Below are 16,130 nucleotides of genomic sequence, written 5' to 3'. Positions count from 1 at the left end.
CCTATATTTGAACCTTGTGCCGGTGTGTCCTTTAAACGGAGAAAAGTCAGCTGTTAATGCGGTGCTTGCGCAACAGAGGTGGCCGGAGGAATGGCCAAGCTTCAATCAGGGAGACGGATTTATAATGCTTCCTCCAACTTATGAACATTTACACCTTAAAGCTTCCTTTGGGCAAAATAGGAATAAAGCTAAAATATTATCATCAATGTTATCCACACATACATTATCCAGACATTGGTCCACACGTACGTTATCCAGACGTTTATCCACACGTACGTTATTCAGGCGTTTATCCACACGTTTATCCACACGTACGTTATCCAGACACAAAGTAAAAAATATACTTTCTCAACTACGTCGCCGCCATCGCCGCCGCGCACTTTGAGCGCAGCTCCAACACATGACCATGACGTCTAACGTCTCATATCTTACGTCTGACGCCTGAATACTATAGGATTTTGGCCAGACGGCTGGCGAGCGTATACACGTTAGTTCTCCTCTCAGTTTGCTAAGTGTTGCACGCTAGGAATATGTTAAAATTTAAATTTTTTTTTTTAATCGGATGTGAATTTTAGTTTTGAAAGGGGACTATATCAAAATTACATCCTAGTTCTATTGTGTTAAATTATGTTGACTGATTTTGCTACCGATACGTCGGAGGTGAGCAGAAGAGTGACGTCATCAGCCTGAGTCCTCGAGAAAAAAAAAGAGAGCGAACGTGCACTGTTGATTGTGTGTGTAGGCTATGTATAGAGAAATCCTTGCGTGTAAATACGAACTCCAACACTGAACTGAGAAGAATAAAGTTGTAAAAAGGAGAAGACGGAGTCTTGTCTTTCCAGGGGTGCAACATAAACTTGGTGTTTCCGCCCGGTCTGGAGTTTGGACCGCAAGGGGGCTGAGTGTGGCGTTGGCTACGGGCTGTGACGCGGCGAGAGCTGGCGGCTAGCGGGGGAGACCGACTGGGTCAACACTGAAACACTACACACAAGCTGTGGAGGTAAAAAAAAAAAACCAAACAAACAAAAAAAAAAAACTTTTTGCCATGTCTATAACACCACCGATGTCATCTGAGTGGGAAAATGTCGTGACGGAGATAGAAGAAAAGTTACTAACACTGTCCGCGTTGGAGCTGAATGATATTTGCGCAGCACTAAGCTTAAAAGTGGAGAGGAGTGAAAGAGACCTACCACGTAAGCTGAGAAGGCGAATTCTTCAGTATGTGGAAGGAGAAGAGGTCACGTCACGAGAGGATGAGGGTTTGTCGGTGTTATTGCAACTAAATGATAAAATTGACGATATAAAAGAGAAAAATGATGATGATGAAGCCCCACTTCAACAAATAGAGCAACAGTGCCCCCCCGTGGATGAAATTAGTATGACGCCCAGTAACTTAAATGGGAAAAGAGAGAATGTTGCCGCTGCAAACACAATAGAAGCCGCATCTGTTGCGAATCAGAGCGTAGCCTTTGTTCATCCAATGTACAGAAGAGACCTCAAAATAATAGGACAAATTGGAGAACCAAATCAAAAGGATAAATTAGCGTACACTAGTTTGGAAAGACAAATTCAGAGGGCGTTGAAAAAAGGATATGATGAAGGAGAAGTAGTTGAAGCTGTTATTCAAGCCATAGCCCCAGGAACAAAACTGAAGAGTTATCTTGAAAGCAGGGTTGATTTAACATTACAAGGGCTCAGACAGATACTACGAACTCATTACATTGAAAAGGATGCTACTGAGTTGTACCACTCCCTCACGCGTGCTGTCCAGGAGCCAAAAGAAACCCCCATACAGTTTGTGGTGCGCGCTATGGACCTGAGACAACAAATTGTTCTCGCTTCAGAACGAGTTAAATCTGGATTGAAGTACAGTGCAGAACTAATTCAAAATCAGTTTCTTCAAACAGTACTCACTGGTCTCCATGACGACACCATCCGAGCCGATGTGAAGCCATATTTACAAGATCCAGGAGTCAAGGATGAGGTTCTTCTGGGGAAAGTGACGATGGCGTACAACCTGGAGACAGAAAGAAAGAATAAGTTATCATCTACATCAAAGGCAAGAATGATCAGAGTTGCTGTGATTGCTGAGGAAAATGAGAAGGTGGATAAAGAGCTCCAAGCGCACAAAGCAGACAGTAAGAACAAACGTGACACACTGATGGAGAAGGTTGATCAGGGCAATAAAGCCATATGCAAGGCCATTCAGAATCTCACCACTCAAATAGCAAGTCTTCAGCAAACACCTAGGCTTCAACCAGTGAGAATGAGTGAACAGCCAGACAGGAAGTACAGACCACAGCCAAAGACCCCAAACGGTAAACGTTGTCAGATGTGTCAGCTGTCTAAGGTGGAGGGAAGGTGTGATCACTGTTATAAGTGTGGTAGCGCCGAACATTGGGCTTCGGGTTGTCAAAAGAAAAATGCCTCCGTCAGCACAAACAAGATTGATATTCGACTTCATCACACAGAAGACATGGAAAAAGCGGATCTGTTTAGTGCAAATACTCCACTCACTGGCGAGCAGGGACAGACTGCCAAGCTGGTAGGGAAAAGGTGTCTAGTTAGAGCCTCTCTGGGAGGAGTCGACACTACAATACTGTGGGACACAGGTTCACAGGTATCAATAGTGGGAACGAACTGGAAGAAAAAATACCTGCCAGACACTGAGGTGCGACCGGTGAAGGAGTTGCTTGAAGAAGGAGTGTTGGAACTCTCAGTTGCAAATGGAACAGATATTCCATATGAAGGGTGGATGGAGATTGAATTCACATTGTGTAAGGATACAGTAGCTGGAATGAGTGACAAACCTGTACTGGTTCCGATCCTGGTTGCTAGCAGTAACATTGATCGACCTATAATCGGATTCAATGTGGTTGAAGAATTAGCGCTGATAAATGATCCATCTGGAGATGGCACACGATCGGGTGACATGGTGAAGAGGCTGTGCTCAGCAATGGAGGTGGGGCGTAAAACTGCAAGGGCTGTTTTATCTGTTTTAAAGAAACAGAAGCCTGAAGTTCAACCCCATACAGTCAGAGTAGGCAGGCGGCCAGTGACCATACCCAAGAATAAAGTGATGGCGGTGCATTGCAGTTGGCCGAAAAAGAGAGTGTTAAGTGCATCACATGCAGTGTTAGAACCGAGCTATGAAGCACCCTGGCCAACAGGGCTAGTGATCAGAGAACAGTTGGTCTATCTACCTGCAGATGATGAGGGTGAAATTGAGATCTCTGTGGAAAATGTAACGGAAAATGATTTCACACTGGGCAGCTGCACTATACTTGGCTGGTTGCACAATGTGGATGTTGTCTGCCCGCTGCAGACAAAGCCTACTGAGGAGCAGAGCTCAGGGGTGTTGGATGATAATGTCACCTTACCAGTGCAGCAGCCCGGTCCTGATCCACCAGCTGAGCCCTGGGATCCACCTGTGGATCTGAGCCATTTGCAAGATGACCAACAAGAAAAGGTACGGCAGATGCTCAGAGACGAATGTGATGTCTTTGCAAAGGATGAGTGGGATACAGGATGCATTAAAGAGTTGGAGATGGACATACAGTTAAAAGACAATGTACCTGTACAGAAAACATACAATGCAATCCCTAGGCATCTCTACCAAGAAGTTAAGACACACATTCAGGATCTACTCAACCGTGGGTGGATCCAGAAGTCCTGTTCCCCGTATTCCTCACCTGTTGTATGTGTCAGGAAGAGAGATGGGGTCTTCGTCTATGTATAAACTATAGACTGTTAAACGGGAAGACGCTGTCTGACCGTCATCCAATCCCGAGGATACAGGAGATCCTGGAAAACTTGGGCGGTAACTCTTGGTTCACGGTGCTGGACCAGGGGAAAGCTTACCACCAGGGCTTCATGAGCGAGAAGAGCAGACCCTGCACCGCATTCATTACACCCTGGGGGTTATACGAATGGGTGAGGATCCCGTTTGGGCTGACTAATGCCCCAGCGTCTTTTCAACGCTACATGGAGGGATGCCTGGGAGATCTCCGAGATGAAATCTGTGTCCCGTATTTGGATGATGTCCTGGTGTTTAGCCCCACCTTTGAACAGCATGTTCAGGATGTGCGTCAAGTTCTCCAACGGCAACGAGAGTGTGGAATAAAACTAAGGCCAAAGAAATGTGATTTCTTCAAGGGTGAAGTCTGCTATGTGGGCCGGGTAGTCTCTGCGGAGGGATACAAAATGAATCCCAAAGAGGTGGAAGCGGTCCAAAAATTGAAACAAGAGGCTCCAACCACTGTACGAGGAGTGAGAAAGCTGATGGGTTTCCTCAGTTATTACAGAGCTTATATACCAGACTTCTCTAGGGTGGCTAGACCTCTTTATGAACTCTTGGCTAAGCCCAAGTCTGAACTGAAACAGAGCCGAAAGAAAAAGGGAACTGGCCGAAAGTCTGTTCAGCTGCCGCCATCCCACCCAATCCAGTGGGCAGTGACCCATCAGGAGATAGTGAACCAAATCGTAGATCAGTTGACAAATCCTCCGGTGATGGCATACCCCGACCTGGAGGAACCATTCATCTTGCATGTAGATGCTTCGGAAGAGGGCCTTGGCGCAGTTCTGTACCAGCGTCAGAAAGGTGTCCTAAGAGTGATAGCTTATGGGTTGCGGACATTGACAGCAGCAGAGCGCAACTATAAGCTACACTCAGGAAAATTTGAATTCCTGGCGCTAAAGTGGGCCGTAACGGAACGCTTCCGAGATTATCTGTTTCACGCACCTCACTTTACGGTATATAGTGATAATAATCCTCTGACATATGTCACTAAATCAGCGAAGCTCAATGCTACCGGACACTGCTGGGTGTCAGAATTAGCAGATTATCGATTCACCCTAAAATACAGACCGGGGACAGCAAACCGAGATGCGGATTTCTTGTCACGAAGGTCAAAGCCCATTGATGAGATCATGCAAGAATGCACCGAGGAATGCCAACAGGAAGCTATTGAATGTATTGGGAAAGCTCTGGAGAAAAATCACAAGGGAGAAGTTAATTGGATCTCTGCCCTCACCTGTAATGTAGACGCACTACCAGAGGAGTATAACATCTCAGAACTGATTCAGCCTCTTGTACCAGAAGACATCAGAGTCACTCAAAATGCAGACGTAGTCATTAGTAGAGTCTTGACCCTGAAAAAAACGTGTGTGTACTTGAAACATAAAGACAAAGTGGTAGAGGATGGAGCGGTTAGACGGCTTCTCAGGGAGTGGCCTCGTCTGCAGATCGATGAAGATGGCATCCTCAGAAGGGAGACAGCAACAAGGAATCAGTTGGTTGTTCCTGAATCCTTAAAGCCTCTTGTCTATAAGCACTTACATGAGGAAATGGGGCATTTAGGTGCAGAAAGGATGGTGGCTCTTGCTAGGGAACGCTTCTTCTGGCCTAAGATGAGACAAGAGATGGAACACTACGTTACTCAGGTGTGCCACTGCATGAAAAGAAAAAAACCTAATAGTCAAGTCAAGTCAAGTCACCTTTATTTATATAGCGCTTTTTACAATGTAGATTGTGTCAAAGCAGCTTTACATTGATAACTGGTACATTGTTTGGCTGCACAGCAGCTCTTAAAGAATAGTGTCAATGCAGGCAGATCAAAGCACTGTTGAAATCAAATGTCAAGTCAAGTGTCCCCAACTAAGCAAGCCAGAGGCGACAGCGGCAAGGAACCCAAACTCCATCAGGTGACATTAGGTGGCAGACAAGTGGCAAATTGGTGTTAAAATGGAGAAAAAAACCTTGGGAGAAACCAGGCTTAGTCGGGGTGCCAGTTCTCCTCTGGCCAACAGTGCTTTGATACAATTCAGGTTGCTATCATAAGTCCAATAGGATCGCAACATTAAACATTAATAGGATAACCCGCACTCCAATCCAAAGTATTGAGACCTCTGCACCACTTGAAATGGTCTCTATTGACTACTTACACTTGGACAAGTGTCAGGGAGGGGAGGAGTACATACTAGTGGTCGTGGATCATTTTACAAAATATGCACAAGCATATGCGACGAAAAATAAGTCCGGGAAAACAGCGGCCAGGAAGCTCTTAGATGACTTTATTATGCGCTTTGGCTTCCCATCCAAGATCCACCACGATCAAGGGAAGGAGTTTGAAAATACCCTCTTCCACAAGCTCGAAGACTACTGTGGTATCCACCATTCACGCACCTCCCCATATCACCCACAAGCCAATCCTGCAGAGCGCTTTAACAGAACGCTGTTGGGTATGTTGCGTACCCTGGGGGAATCTCACAAGTCAAGATGGAAAGAACACTTGAATAAAGTGGTACATGCATATAACTCAACTGTGCATGAAGCTATGGGATTTTCTCCATTCTTCCTTCTCTTTGGTCGTGAGCCAACTCTACCTGTGGATCTGATGTTCCCGAAGCAAGGAAATAAATGGAGCCAGTCACCCACAGACTATGCAGAAAAGTGGAGGGATGTCATGCAAGAGGCTTATGCTATCGCCATGCAAAATCTAAAGAAAAGTGCGAAGAGAGGGCAGAAAAATTACAACTGAGAAGAAATAATAAACACAGTCGTGGTACTTACCTGTCAGATCCAGATAGTTCCAGCGAAGAAGAGTATCCCCTGTGGACAAGGGCTAAACGGGCCAATCTACCCCTCAGTGTCAGAGCAGAGGAGTTCCACCCAAAAAGGGAAACACCTAAACATGTGACCAAGGAGACGGTGGTACCAGAAGAATCCCTTGAAGAAGAGAACATTGAGAAGGGACAGAACATTGAAAGAGAAATAGAAGCGCCAATCATTGAATCTGAAGATGAGCAGAGTGAGGCTGGGACAATAAACAACAGGCCCAAGAGAGTTATACAGCCCCGACGTGTCTACACCTATGACCAGTTAGGTGTGCCAACGTTTCAGCAGTTGAAGATCTGTCCTGTCGGAGTGAAGTGGTCTACAGGAACCAGCCATGACCTCTCTGCTGGCTCATCCTTCATGTATCCTTTCTATCATTGCTAATGGTTAAAAAAAAAAAAAAAGGAACACAGAGATACAAATTCATAAGTTTTAGTTCATAATTCATAACTAATTTAGTGTAACATTTAACAAATTATAGTTCATGGCAGAAGTTACAAAATAAGTTATCTATGCAATTATTATAAATATTAAGTACGGAAATGGGCTATTATTTGAGTATATTGAAATAAAACAGTAGTGTAATAATGGTTACGTATGCACTTACCATATAAAAGGGGTTAAACTCATAGCTGAAAATATGTAGACATACAAGAAACGGGTGTAAATGGTATTTTCCTTGTCCCTGTGTGAAGATTTGGGGGGCCCACCAACACTTCTATGGATTATGCACCCTTTAATACTAATGGACTATGAACTCTTAGTCTTGTGTTGATGCTATATGATGTTGATGCTAAGGGAAAAAAGTGTGGAGAAATAATAGAGCCCAATTACTCTACAATGTATAGTGTGGAAAAGTAAAACTTATTTGTTAACTCACTCTTCTTCAAAAGTTAGATTGTTAACATTGTTAAATCTAATTAAGTAGGAAATGTTTGACAACATTTTTTTTTTTTAGTGGGGGAGGATGTTGCACGCTAGGTATATGTTAAAATTTACATTTTTTTTTTTTTAATCGGATGTGAATTTTAGTTTTGAAAGGGGACTATATCAAAATTACATCCTAGTTCTATTGTGTTAAATTATGTTGACTGATTTTGCTACCGATACGTCGGAGGTGAGCAGAAGAGTGACGTCATCAGCCTGAGTCCTCGAGAAAAAAAAGAGAGAGCGAACGTGCACTGTTGATTGTGTGTGTAGGCTATGTATAGAGAAATCCTTGCGTGTAAATACGAACTCCAACATTGAACTGAGAAGAATAAAGTTGTAAAAAGGAGAAGACGGAGTCTTGTCTTTCCAGGGGTGCAACATAAGCAATCATCAAATTTTGTAGAAATCACCCCTCATAAAGCATAGATATTTATGATTAGGACGACTCGTAGAGAACGCGCCTGGCGCTCGTGCACCTTATCGTGAGGGGAGCGAGCTCGCGTGTCTGTAAAAGTGCTGAAACAGACGCGTCGAGTGAGCGGTGATTTACAACAGGTTACTTACTCATAGAAATAATCTTAGACAAGCTGTCCATATTGTATGTTTTTCTCTTTTTATCGTTCTGATTATTGTTTATGCATCATTTATAGGCCTATTAATAAAACGACATGTAGTCCATCTGTATGCTAATGAGTGTTATTTATATAATAATAATCATAATAATTTCTATTCCCAAAAATAATGCTCTTTAAACCCCTCTTTCAGACACTAGAAAGCACCCCATCCAGCCCATCTCTAATGCTTTTAAAATTGACTCTGGTCTAGTGATGTCGAAATTTCTCTCTTCTCTATTTTAGAAATATTTTGGACGGCCAATATAGCACGGATATAGGCCTATTTCATTTTCTTCTTTTTATTTTTTTTCTACTTCAATTAAAATGTTTTTATTTTTATATGAACATTTTATTTAAAACTTCTCAACTGTTAATGTTCCCTTTCGATACTACACTTTGTACTGCGTCGTCTGCCGTTTAGGCAAAACGCAACGGGGAAACTCCTGTTTTCACTGATTCTGAAGCCTTTTTTAATCACGCAGTGAAACTGCATGGCCATTGGTTTGTGAAGTTTAAAGGGGTCATGTATAAAATCCCTGTTGACTCTTATTTTGAATTCGGTAGTGACATCACATGTGGGCGGAGTCGTGGACATGCCCAAACAAGTTCAGTAAAAAGACTGTTCTGCCGCTGCAACGAGAGAGATCATAGTTTGTTAGATGTGTGTGCGTTCTTGACAACGTAAGTTTACATTAATATACATTGCCGTGTGAATGTGTATGTATATAGACGTTTGTATGCATATTCAATGCTATATTGTTTTGCCGTGATATTTATGCTCGTGCTAAGAAGAGTTTCTATTAACAGACGGACAAATACGTGATAAAGTTCTGTGTTTCCTGCAAATACCTATACTAATGATGCTGAAATGGATCGCTGGAATATTTGTGCTGATATTATATTTGTATTACAGTTCGATTGTGTTGTTTACGTGATGTTTAACGAGTAGGCCTATTTGATTGTGTTCAGCACGATATCATGACGCAGCAGTTGTTCTATTACTGGAGCAAGAGCTCCGCCTAGTGGGCATTAGTTTAATTTCAGTCTGTATTCCCAATTCAGCGTTGCTTTATGGGTGATGTATATTTGCAAGCATTGCACTTGATATTTGAGAAGTTTATTTAATTTATTATTGTTATTTTATTTCAGAAACCACACACACTCACACAAACTGTATCAAACCCAAACTGCTGGACTATTGGAATAAATCAATGCTTTAGAACCGAAGCTGTCTTGAACTTTTGCCTATAAACCTTCTGATCGAGGTTGAGGATTAGATGTTGGCAAGCCAGTGCATCCACGCACATACATCTTTAACAAAGTGGTCCTTCGAGCCGGATACAACATCTCATCCTCATGGCAGCATCACGGGATTACATTGAAGAACAGCAGGGTCTCCATCCTAGCAGGATCCGCTAGAATTCCTGGACATCTGGAAGACTTTGTACTTACTTCCCAACCACGGCAGCTCGTTCCACCCTCTTTGCAAGAGGATTTACAGCATATGCATATTAGTGAGACTGTCTCTGCTACCGATGTGGACTATAGAACTTCTACTCCAGAAAGGCATTGGACTGAGCAGTATGCTGAGACTACAAGGTTACGTAGAGTAGAGGAGTGTGTTTGGAATGTACAAGAGCAAATCAGGGAACTACAAAGCACATTACAAATGTCTCTCGAGCAAGGCAAAGGTTCACCACGCATGCATCAGGACTACTACCATGCCGCAGGTGCTGGACATCAAAGGTCAGTCCCTCACTTAAGCAGTCAACGGCAGTCCATCCAGCAACGTAGTGCCAGCTTGCCTCTTCTCTATGCAGACACAAGACCAGGTTCACAAAGCCCTGATAACATTGAAGTATTAAAGTACTCTTCTCAAATGATACCTGCACACTCATCAACCACAGCATTACCTCAACTACAGAGTCAGCCTCCAGTCCAGCTGCCACAGGGGTTATTACCTCAAGCTCAACAGCCCTTGTCTCGTCCAGCATCTGTCCCTGTTACTGAACGTCATGTAGCACAACATGAGCCGCGCCCAGGGTCTGCTCCAGCAGGTATGATACATCAGCCGTACATTTATCAACAGACTGGTGATCATCAGCAGACATATCAGCCACAAGTCCCATCTTTTGCACAACAACATGTACCTCCAATGACATCATCTACGTCTACAGTGTACCGAACTGTACCTAGCAAACCGCCAATTTATGCACCTTTGATTACACCTGTGCAGAGCAACACTGTGAATCCCAATTACGTCCAACCACAGTTCACACAGTCATTCCCAGCATTTGCTCTAGCACAGCCTCTGATGTCTCAGTACTCGGAACCTCCCCCACTGCAATCTGTAAATTATCCAGATCCATACACACAGGGTTATAGACCTACCAGACTCCTAGATGCAATACCTCAGCCACAGTCATATTCTGCACCATTCCCTTCCACTGTACAGCCAGTACAAGTTCCAAGCATGGTGGAGATGGCTATCGCTTCCTCTTATGGAATACCTAAGCCTAAGCTCATTCATTTCACCACTGGGAAGGAGAGTGATTTTACTCTGTTAAAAAAGGGACTTGATGGCATCCTGGGCCCACATCTTCATTTAACGGAGGACTATAAATTCCAAGTGTTACTTGATCATCTCAAATTACCAGCTGCCTTTCAGATAGCTAAGAGATACATGTATGACCCCATGCCTTATACAAGAGCCATGCAAGCTTTGCAACAGCGCTATGGACAGCCCCGACAACTGGTACAGGGAGAAATCGGCAACATTCTCCGCACACCTCCACTGAAACCAGGAGATGCTCAAGGATTTGAGGACTTTGCATTATCAGTTAGTACTCTTGTTGGCCTCCTTAATACATTGGAGGGGTCTTCCAAGACAGAGCTTATGTGTGGTTCCCATGTTGACAGATTGCTCACTAAGCTTCCATCCTCTCATAGAGATAGCTTTGTTGAATACTGTATGACCAAGGGCATTATCCAGAATGGGACTGATAGAACCTACACTCTTCCTGAGTTTGCAGAGTGGCTTGAGAGAAAATCACAAGCGCTTCAGATATCAAGGAGAGCAGCTGATCTCTACAGTTCAGATAAACCTCTCTCTGAGAATAGAGAACAGAAAACCCTGAAGCCACCAAAGATACAATCCACAATCTACTATGGCAAAGATAATGCGACAGAAAAGCCCTCTGCCTCATCTACCTCGTCTTTCCAAACAAAGAAAGAGCAGACAAAAGTCAAGAAACGGGAAAGCTTTAAGCCGTACTGCCCCTTCTGCAAATGTCAACAGCATTACCTCAACTCTTGTCCTGAATTTGGTAAACTGAATGTTGAACAAATAACAGCATGGATAAAGGACAACAACAGATGCTGGAGATGTGGTAGAGGTCATGAGCCTGCAAACTGCACCTTGAAAAAGCCATGTTCCAATTGTGGTGAACAACACTTGTCAATTCTTCATGAAACCGCATCCAACATCAACAAGAGCATCCTTACTGTGAATACAGTACCCCGCACGGTTTACCTCGATCAAGTAACTCACTCAGGTAGAGTTATGTTGAAAGTTGTTCAGGTCAGACTCCATAGCAAAGGGAGAACATTGGACACATTTGCCATTCTAGATGATGGGTCTGAAAGGACCATAATTCTCCCCACAGTAGTGCATTACCTTGATCTGGAGAAGACAGATGAATCACTTGCCCTCAGGACAATTAGACAAGAGGTAGTAGAGATCCAGGGTGCATCAGTCTCATTTGAAGTGTCTGCATCTCTGAATCCGAACATTCGTCACAAGATACACACTGCCTTTACCGCACAAGAGCTGAACATTGCCAAACAATCCTGCCCTGTGGACATTTTAAAGCACAAGTTTGTACATCTGAGGGACGTTCCCATTATTCCTTTCAAAGAGGTACAGCCCATGCTCCTTATCGGTTCTGATTACCCTCAACTCATCACACCGATAGCTCCAGTACTTATGGGCCCATTGGGTAGTCCTGTTGGAGTTAGTACAAGTTTGGGCTGGGCCATTCAGGGTCCAACTACATTCCTTGACCAGCCATTGGAGACTACTTGTCTGAACATCTCGCTGTTCCACTCTCCCACACAAGATCTGTCTCATCATGTTGAAAAGTTATGGCAAGTAGACATACTTCCCTTTCAGCCTGTGAAAGACATGACACAATCCAAGCAGGACAGAGATGCTCTTCAAATGCTGGAAGCTAAAACGAAGAGAGTAGAAGTGGATGGAGTCTCTCGCTATGCAACTCCTCTTCTTCGCAAAGGGAATGCAAAAGTCTTGCATGCTGGAACAGAATCAGTCATGGCTCTTCTAAGGGCCACTGAGCGCCGTTTAAACCGAAATTCAGAGCTTGCAGAAGTCTACAAGAAAGAAATACACAAACTGGAGCAGGCAGGGTATGCAACAAAACTCACACCTGAAGAGGCTATGGGTACAGATGAGTCATGGTTTATTCCCCACCATCTTGTGCATCACAACAACAAAGCCAGGGTTGTGTTCAACTGTTCTTATCAGTTCCACCAAGCTTCACTGAATAATCAGTTACTCCCAGGACCTACATTGGGTCCATCATTGCTGGGAGTTCTTCTCAGATTCAGACAATATCCTGTGGCCATCAGTGGGGACATTCGTTCAATGTTTCACCAAGTGCGCCTCCTTCCAGAAGATCAGCCTTTGTTACGTTTCTTGTGGAGAGATCTGGAAAAGGAGAGAACGCCTGACATCTATGAGTGGCGTGTTCTTCCTTTTGGGACCACATGCAGTCCATGCTGTGCCATCTACGCCCTCCAGCGTCATGTCATAGACCATCGCGAAGGCAATGAAGACGTGGTAGACTCAGTATTGAAATCCTTCTATGTGGATAACTGTTTGCAGTTTCTTTCCACAACTGATGAGGCCAAACAGCTCATAGACAAGATGAGAGCTTTACTATCTGCTGGGGGATTTGAAATAAGACAATGGGCCAGTAACTACCCAGAGGTAATTGCTCATCTACCAACTGAAGCAAGGTCGGAAAGCTGTGAGCTATGGCTGACTGTAAACAAGACAGACCCACAAGAGTCTACACTCGGGCTCTCTTGGCACTGCCCCTCTGACAAGCTTGGCTATCGAAATCGCCCACTATCCACAGAGGAGCCCACTATGCGCAATATTTATAGATTGCTAGCCTCTCAATATGACCCTCTTGGTTATATTTTGCCTTATACCACCCGGGCCAAAATCTTTGTTCAAGCTCTGTGGATAAACAAAAGAGGTTGGGATGACTGCATTGAAACGGAGATGCTTGCCAAATGGCAAGAGTGGACCAATGAACTGCAGTATCTACCCATGGTAGGCATGCCAAGGTGCTATTTCCCAGTCTGTCCAGAACCTGACAATGACAAGATAGAGTTGCATGTGTTCTGCGATGCTTCTGAGAGGGCTTACGGTTCGGTGGCATATCTGCGTCTCCAAGACAAGGAGGGCAGGATTCATACCTCATTTGCTATGGCTAGATCCCGTGTTGCACCCAAAAAGCAACTATCAATGCCAGGACTGGAACTGTGTGGTGCCCTTACCGGAGTACAACTGGCTAAACTCCTCTTAACAGAAATTACTCTACCCATCCATAACACTATTCTCTGGACAGACTCCACTACAGTTCTCACTTGGATCAAATCTGAATCCTGTCACTACAAGGTGTTTGTTGGCACACGGATTGCCGAAATACAGGAATTGACCAGTGCAGAGAACTGGAGATATGTGGAATCAGATCTAAACCCTGCTGATGATATTACAAGAGGGAAATCTCTCTATGAACTCTCTCAGGTATGTCAGTGGAACCAGGGCCCTTACTTCCTCCAGCAGTCACCAGAAAACTGGCCCACACCACCTACCTTATCCTCCACTGATGAGAATGAGCTAAGAAAGTCATTTTTCTGTGCTCATGTTGCTGTTCTTCACTCCTCCCTACCAGATCCAGAGCAGCACCCAACATGGCCAGACTTGGTTCAAGCTACCTACCGGTCTGCACATGGGGCCTTAGCACCCTCAATGTCAGCCTCACAACGTGTTGATACTGAACTGCTTCTTCTCAGACAAGCGCAGCAGGATAGTTTTCCTGATGAAGTCCATGCACTTCAGAATGGCAAGGCCATACGTGCTAGCAGTAGGTTAAGTACTTTGTCACCTGAATATGATCAAACCTTGGGAGTAATTCGGGTAGGAGGTCGCCTTCGCAAAGCTGAGAAACTTGATGTTGAAACCTTGCATCCTATTGTATTAGCACCTGATCACCCCATCACTAAACTCATAATACAAGATTACGACAACAGACTTCTTCATCCTGGTCCTGAGCGTGTCTTCGCAGAGTTGCGAAGAACTTACTGGATTATCCGAGGCAGACAAGCCATAAAGAAATATCAACACCAGTGCAAAGAATGCAGGAAATGGCGCAGTAATCCAGTCAACCCTAAAATGGCAGATCTCCCTGCTGCTCGTCTTCGCTTATACCAGCCTCCCTTCTGGTCAACTGGAGTCGATTGCTTCGGACCATTTACAGTAAAGATAGGCAGAAGACATGAGAAACGATGGGGAATCGTTTTCAAGTGTCTCACCACAAGGTGTATCCACTTAGACCTCCTGCATAATATGGATACTGACTCCTTTCTCATGGCTTTACGCCGCTTCGTTGCACGACGAGGCAAACCCTTTGAGTTAATATCCGACCAAGGTACAAATTTCAGAGGTGGGAATCGAGAACTCCAAGAAACCTTCTCTGCACTTGAGCCAGAAATCAAAGAAAAACTGAGTGAACAGAGTATTTCCTTTCAGTTTAATCCTCCACATGCACCTCATTTTGGTGGAGCCTGGGAGCGTGAAATACGCTCTATTAAATCCTGTCTTCAAGTAGTACTTAAGGATCAAGTTGTGTCAGAGGAAGTACTGTCTACTGTTCTGGTAGAAGTGGAGGGAATACTAAATTCTAAACCACTTGGGTATGTATCATCAGAAATATCAGATTTGGACCCAATTACTCCAAATCTCTTGCTGATGGGGCGGCGGGATGCCTCTCTCCCTCAAGTGGTTTATGGCACAAGAGAATTGCTCGGAAAGAGAAAGTGGCGACATAGCCAAGTCATAGCTGACCAGTTCTGGAAACAGTTCATTCAGAACTACTTGCCAAGTCTACAACCCCGTGCTAAATGGCAAAAATCTACACCAAATCTATTGGTGGGACAAGTAGTTATGGTTGTGGACTCTCAACTGCCACGAGCCCTCTGGCCAGTAGGCAGAGTAAGCAAAGTTGTTCCCAGCAGCGACGGAACAATTAGAACGGCTGATGTAACTATTGGGAACCGTGTCTACTGTCGCCCTGTTTCTAAGCTAATTGTTCTACCAGAGATGCCCACTGAGACCAATGGTACCTAACTTCAGAGAACAGGGATCTTTATTTAATTTCTAATTTGCTGTACAAATTAGGGGGCGGCTGTATAAAATCCCTGTTGACTCTTATTTTGAATTCGTTAGTGACATCACATGTGGGCGGAGTCGTGGACATGCCCAAACAAGTTCAGTAAAAAGACTGTTCTGCCGCTGCAACGAGAGAGATCATAGTTTGTTAGATGTGTGTGGGTTCTTGACAACGTAAGTTTACATTAATATACATTGCCGTGTGAATGTGTATGTATATAGACGCTTGTATGCATATTCAATGCTATATTGTTTTGCCGTGATATTTATGCTCGTGCTAAGAAGAGTTTCTATTAACAGACGGACAAATACGTGATAAAGTTCTGTGTTTCCTGCAAATACCTATACTAATGATGCTGAAATGGATCGCTGGAATATTTGTGCTGATATTATATTTGTATTACAGTTCGATTGTGTTGTTTACGTGATGTTTAACGAGTAGGCCTATTTGATTGTGTTCAGCACGATATCATGACGCAGCAGTTGTTCT

General features: G+C 44.0%; 1 protein-coding gene across 11 annotated transcripts in view; it reads left to right on the top strand.

Annotated features, from left to right (window-relative positions):
- LOC127522648 (uncharacterized) overlaps window positions 1-16,130 on the top strand; it is an 84,496-nt gene that overhangs the window by 6,129 nt on the left and 62,237 nt on the right. For 9 of the 11 annotated variants that reach the window (XR_007932649.1, XR_007932645.1, XR_007932646.1 and 6 more), the window contains exon 1: window positions 8,848-15,814. The exons of 1 other annotated variant lie outside the window; for it this stretch is intronic. The gene's annotated coding sequence lies outside the window, so the exon portion shown is untranslated. One more of the 11 variants, XR_007932647.1, reaches the window with a different exon arrangement.

This window comes from Ctenopharyngodon idella, chromosome 11, assembly GCF_019924925.1.
Source record: "Ctenopharyngodon idella isolate HZGC_01 chromosome 11, HZGC01, whole genome shotgun sequence".
NCBI classification, from domain to species: domain Eukaryota; kingdom Metazoa; phylum Chordata; class Actinopteri; order Cypriniformes; family Xenocyprididae; genus Ctenopharyngodon; species Ctenopharyngodon idella.
Note: the sequence above shows the minus strand (reverse complement) of the source record. Positions and strands in the feature narration are given on the sequence as shown.